The sequence below is a fragment of the Marmota marmota genome, unplaced genomic scaffold, assembly GCF_001458135.2.
Source record: "Marmota marmota marmota unplaced genomic scaffold, marMar, whole genome shotgun sequence".
NCBI classification, from domain to species: domain Eukaryota; kingdom Metazoa; phylum Chordata; class Mammalia; order Rodentia; family Sciuridae; genus Marmota; species Marmota marmota.
Genome location: NW_026000222.1, coordinates 13,649,162 through 13,656,043, shown reverse-complemented (window position 1 = coordinate 13,656,043; position 6,882 = coordinate 13,649,162).

The following is a 6,882-nucleotide window of genomic DNA, read 5'->3' as shown; positions in this document are numbered from 1 at the left end:
TATATATATATGTGTGTGTGTGTGTGTGTGTGTGTGTGTGTATGTGTGTGTGTGTGTGTGTGTGTATATATATATATATCCCAACTCTGTGGGGGTAGATACAAATGCTATCCCTATTTTATAGTAGAGAGAACCAAAACAGAGTATAAGCCACTTGTCAAAGCACATGGGATGTTTCAGTTGCTTTGAAAATGATAACAAATTTTTGTTAATTGAACTATTATATACTGAGTACCTACTACATGCCAAGTATAACATAGATAAAAGTACAAATTTAAAACTTTTAGAGTATTTAATGAAAAAATAGTCATCTAGTCCTCTCAAATTTTTAAGGGAAAAAAATCTAAATTGGAAGTCTGCTTGGGTGTTCTCCTGTGGCATAAGTCTCTAAAAACATACAAAGTAGGTATAGATCTCTGTTCAGTGGAGACAATCAGGAGGGACCCAAAGAAAAAGTCCTTGAAGTAAGCTATAATTCACATATATCCAGGGATTTGCTCACATTTTATATATTTAGCATTGTAATAAATAACTCCTATGTATGGAATTTGTGGGAACTTGAAATTCCTGAAGGGAAGATGCTATATTAGTTCAAAATATGAGTGGAGATGATGGCTTTGCCTGCCATCAAAAATGCAGCTTTAATGGATCGATAAAAGGGTATATTTGAAGCTATGCCTAGATCTCTACATGATAATATCCTTAAAAGAGTGTTTAGGTTTTTCAGAATTGCAGAGTGTCTTTTTCTTTCTTTCTTTCTTTCTTTTTCAGTAATGAGGATTGAACCCATGGGTACTCTATCACTGAGCTACATCCCCAGTCATTTTAATATTTTTATTTTGAGACAGAGTCTGCTGTGTTGCTGAGGGTCTTGCCAGTTGCTAAGGCTAACTTCAAATTTGTGATTCTCCTGCCTCAGACTCCCAAGTTTCTAGGGTGACAGGTGTGTCACTGTGCCATAAATTAGATGTATCTTATTTCCACAGCTGTCTGTTTGTACTTTGATGTACTCTCCTTCTTCTTCCTATGGTATAAACCTGAAATCAAAATATTCCTTTTCCTTCAGTTTTTATTTGATTAAGATATATTCTCCATAATTGATTATAAAGACCACTAGTATATTATCCAGTCTCTGCCAAAGTAACAATTAAATGTAATATAACACTTAGCAGAGTTTTACTATAAAACTAAAAACCTTATGTGTGTGATTTAGGCAAATGTGTACAGGCTATTTATTTCCTCTGGAGTGCCAAAAAACATTTGGGCTACACTGATTATTTATTATTATATACTACTGTAAAAAGAAATGGTTTGTAAGTCTTTATAAATAGTAGATGCCTATGCAAAACCAAGATCTTTTCCTGATGAGTTTCTGTAGGGTTCCAGCTGTTGTGAAACCAGGAAAGATAATATGACAACAGAAGAACACAGTACAGTAAGGTACACCATAGTAGGTAATATTATAGTTAACAATATTTAAGGATAACAGAACCAGAAAATCATGAGGTTAGGAGGGACTTCATTAGCATTTTTTTTCCTTGGGGTGTAAACACATGTATCCATCCATTCCAAATAAATTAATATTCTTTGTCCCTTGCCACTCAGGGTTGGAGACTCTATCACCCTCTTTTGTCATCCATGCTGTGTTCATGTTCTGCTTAAGTCCATTTCTCTTCTGTCCTGAAGATGGGGAACTGGCAATCACTCTTTCTGCAGCAAGAGCCTTTCTGTACTTAAAGATAATGTTTAATTACACACCAGCCTTGTTTGTCTCCAGAATAAAAACAAAGTAGAGGGCTGGGGTTGTGGCTCAGTGGTCGAGCTATCGCCTCACATATGTGGGGCACTGGGTTTGATCCTCAGCACCACATAAAAAATAAATAAAGATAGTGTGTCCTCTACAACTAAAAAAAAAAGTAAAACAAAAAAAAAACAAAGTAGAGGGGGTTTTCTTAGGGATCTTTGAGGATATGGTTTAATGGTGACCCACACAAAATTTTTTCAAGCAAGTGAGGGAAAAGGAAAGAGATACAAGGATAAAGGTGCATCCAGCTGGGTAGAGTGGGAAATAAAGGAAAAATTTAAAAAAAAAAAACAGATTCGTAATGGGCTTCAAAAATAAGTGAGTGCTATGAGGTGCCAGGCACGGTATGGAGTGCTTTTTACAGTCACCGGCATCATCATCCTATTCGCTAATATTCACTGAATGTGTACTTTGTATCAGGAACTGTTCTTGGTGTGTTTCATTATGGACTCATGGGATCCTCAGAATATCCTAAGGATAGAATTATCCCTGCATTTCAGAAAAGGAAACTGAAACATTGGTTCCTAATACTTTCATATATTTGTGCCTCCTATAAAGCAGACATCATTATATCTATTTGGCAGATGAGAATACTGAGGACCATGGATTAAATAACATGTCCCTGATCACAACGGCTGGTTAGTGACAGAACTGGAATTTAAACCCAGAAATGTCTGATTCCCAAATACTTTTCAATTACATGTTTAACTTGACGGAGAGAAAAATAGTAAATAATGATAAGTCACTAGCCTTTATAGAGTGCTTATTATGTGCCAAGTCTTTTAAAAGTAAAAGTACTTACATGGTTAATCCTCATAGCAACCCTGTGAGAATGGATACTATTATTTCCATTCCACAGATGAGGAAACAGAAAGACTAATGTCCCTGGAGTCATTCAGCTACTATTTGAGGAATTAGGATTAAAATCTAGGAAGTCCAGTTCCAGAGCCCTGCTCTTACCACAACATTATATTGCCTCTTGTAATTAAAACATATGCCAGAAGCAATTGTTTGGGATACTGAAAACTGAGAATGGTTCCATAGGTAAATATCCATTGGCACTACTGTGTAGCTAATATTTGCTGAGCACTTACCAAGCACTTCTGGTAGACACTGTCATGTGCCATACAGATCCCCCTGCAAGAATAAAGGACTTATTTCCCTAGTTAATGGGAGTGCTAAAAGAAGGCTGTGTTCAGTTGTCAGTTCTCAGCTGAAAAAAAAAAATCTGTGGTCCTTTGGGAGTGCACTGCCAACAGGTTCTGATTCCAAGAGTATTCCCTAATAAATCCTGAATCTCACCCCTACCTCAGAGTCTGCTTCCCTAGGAAACGAGTCAATGATAGCACACCACATAATCTCATTTAATGCACACAGTGCTACAAATTAGATGCTTATCCTCATATGCTCATTTTGCAAAATTTTGGAATCATTAAGGCTTAACTTTCTCAAAGTCACAGAGTTGGTCAAGGATGGAGCCAGAATTTGAACTGAGATTGTCTAATTCTAGAGGCTGCACTCTTAAATCTACGTGATTGTGTGCAGAGGAAATGACTTCAGTAATTGAGGCTTAGCATTAATTCAGCATGTATTTAATCCTGAGAAACAGGAAAGACATTCTGAAGGACTCTGATCCTGAGGGAAAAGAAAATCTAACATTTATGTTTAAAGACTAGGTGAGAATAACAGCAGCAGTTAGAATGACCTGAAATGTAAACAAGGTAACCTTAACAATGTTTTATCTGGCCTTCCACAACTTATCTCTTAGAACTAAAATGATAGGGAAGAGGAAAATGTTAAATTAAATGTATACCCTTGTATGTTATATTATCTTAAATTCAAAGAGAAAAGGTTTCATTCTCCAATATGAGATGTTTATCATTTAATACATCTGTCTAGCATCTTTCCTCACATGAGGGAAGTTGAAACATAAAATGCCAGCATATGGCCCCGACTTTAATGAGAAGTTACAGGGTATGATATCTGTCAGCAACATCCTAAGAGATATAGAGCAATGTTAAAAGATGGGCTGGGGAGAGAGGGCTGAAGATGGCACAGAGCCATAGCTTTTTCCTGAGTTATGGTATACAATCACAGATTTTATCCAATGTTGTAAATATCTAGGTGCTTTTATCCATCTTAATTTTATCATTTTTTCCAGGACAGATAGATTCACAACATAAACAAATCTCTTGACTCATATGTAGGCTTAAATTGTGTGGAATCCATTTTTAAAAAATACTTCTTTTTTTTGTAAACAAGGATAATTTTCTGTATTTTCAATGGAAGCAAAGAAAAAATCGCAACTAAAAAAAACAAAAACCCTTCCAAATCTTAAATTTATCCACTCAGTACCCATATGTCCTGGGTGCATCTTTGATTTTCACTTAAAATCAAAAGTAAACCAAAAATATATCCAGAACACAAGTGCGCCTGAAAAAACAAATTCAGAGAAAATGGGATACACTTAGCAAAGATTACATGCATCAGTGAACTGTACTAAATTGAACACTTTTGTAAATGCTAGAGATTTTCTCTGTGAAACTGGGGAGTTTGAAAGAAAAATCAATAGTGTTGGGGAAGGAAAACCCTCTTCACCCATCTCTAATTAGTTAAGCAGAATCTGGTGGATTTCCATATTATAACTGGATCAAACTTGTGAAATTGGTTTTGATCCCAGACTCATTGGTACATCTTCCAGAAGAAGCTCCACTCCAGACAATCAAAGGCTTTTCAACCTTGAATGATCTTGAAGCTCACTCTTTCAGTTTACGCACATCTTACACTATGTTCAGTGTATGTCTAATGTCGACTACAGTAAATCTCCCTGGAATAAGAGCTCCATTTATAAGAACAGGGCAAAGGATCTTCAAGCTGGTGGTTTCAAGTTCAGCTTGAGCTTTCAAAATCTATATTAGTAAGTGAAACCAGGCATAAAGAGGCACAGTTCCTCAGATCTTTCATTTTTTAATAAATCAAATAAATATTGGCCATATTGTTTATATTAGGGCATAAACCCTTCTGTAAAGTCACTGCTCATGTCTAATAATGGAGTAGGTAAAGGGTTTCTGAATTTTTCTGAATAATCAATACCAAAGCTGCTGATGCAAATTTTTTTGAACTCCAGGGAACACATCCTTTGAAGTTCTGGGGAAATTTTAAATATAGTGTGCAAATCAATAAGTGGACAAAAACATCTTTGTCAATGTGTTCACTTTTATTTGGAGGGAAAATATGTCCATAAGTATAATCTTTCATTTCCTCTATGAACCTTTTCTTCAAACTACTTCTTTTACAAAAGAAACTCACAACAATCGCTGATCATAAAACATTCTTTTTGACTATAATTAGAAGTGGTATAGACATACCTCTCTGAAAAGGATGACTTCTGAGCACTAAAGAGTCTTTCCATTTCCACCCCTTTGCAACGCTCTCATATTTTTTTCTTTATCCATCGAATGCATCCAACTTTAGCAGCTTGAGCTAACTGAGACAGTTTGAGAGTATTTTCAGAAAGGATGTTCATGGTCTAGTTTGGTGGCATGTCTATTTGAATGGGATTCATCTTTGAAATTAAAAAAAAATTGTTCATTACTGCCTATTTTCACAGTACACTAAGCAAAAATACAAAGCAATTTTTTTCTTACCCCCCTTTTCCCTTTCTCCCTTCCTTCTCTTTCTTCCCCTGTGGAGTTCAAATTAAAGAAAGGTGAAAATTGAAGCTGTTGTACACAAGGCGATCACAACATGCATATTTGATTTTTATGATGGATCTAAATTGCTGAATAAGGCCAAGGAACAAAGAGAGACCAGGGCTTCCTGCCCATCACAAGCAGCCACTGAATGCAGAACAAAAGCTTTGGCCATTAGGGGCTCAGCAGGGAGACACATTATATAAATGACTTTGTCTTTTCTGCCCCCACCCCCCTACTGGGTGCACTGGACAGAGATGGGTGTGTGTGTGTGTGTGTGTGTGTGTGTGTGTGTATGTGTGTATGTGTATGTATTATGATTTGCTAGGAGCAGTGATGGGAATAGAAATGAACAGCCTGCTGAGACTCAAAAGGGCCACATTTTACTCACTGGACCTCTGTGGCTCTCAGTGCTGTCGTTGGAGCACTATCTAAGACTACTCTCCTAAGAAATTTTGAATCTTTTTAGAGTAACCTGTAGCTTTGCTTTATACCATTTTGTTTCTTAATCAAGAATGAGAAGCAGAAGGAAAAATACCTAGAAAAAATACCAAACCTTAGAATTCAAGGTAATTGCCAGACCTGTTTAAAGAACAAATCAACATGCAATTCACTGTAGCACTAGTTTCCTGGGAAAACACTCTGTTCCTTCTTGCAGGCTCAAGGCTTATTCTTTTGGCAAGAAAAGAGAAGATATAGCAATAACAATCCAAGCTATGACACAGTAAAGTCAACCTACTTTCAGGAGACGCCCTGTAGTGGTGACTTGAATGGGTAGTAATGTTTTTACTTGGCTTCAAACACCAGCAATCCTGCTCATAGGGTCAGTCTTTGCACAGAATTTGTTTTGTAGAAAGATTTTAGTGAGCTTCACAAAGGTGTAACATTTTACCGTTTCTGCTATTACTGAAAGGGGTAAGGAGAGGATCTCTGAAGATATAGGTTGAAGCACAGAACCTTTAAGTACATTGCTGAAGGAGATACAGTGAGTTGGGGGCAAGTTAAGATCGAAACCCAGGTCACTGAACATCCACTTCCATCTTGACCATCACTACATGTTTCATGACAGGGGATATCCCCACGATAAGTCTATTTCAGAAATTGAACTGAGATGTTTGGACAGTCTCTGACTCCCTAACAGTGAAGAAAAAAGCCTCATTGTGAACCACAGTATCTGAAAGCCTTTCTGCCATGTGCTGCATAACCACAACTGAGGATTCTTGGGGAGAATGAATTCCAAAGAAAGGTATATACTTCCTGAAATCACATGACTGAATGTGTAAAGGTAGCTGAAGAAAATGCTATAAGAAAACTGCCATTTGTCACATACTATCATTATTCTATCTAAAAATGACCAATTCACTTAAGATAAGGTAGAATCTATGA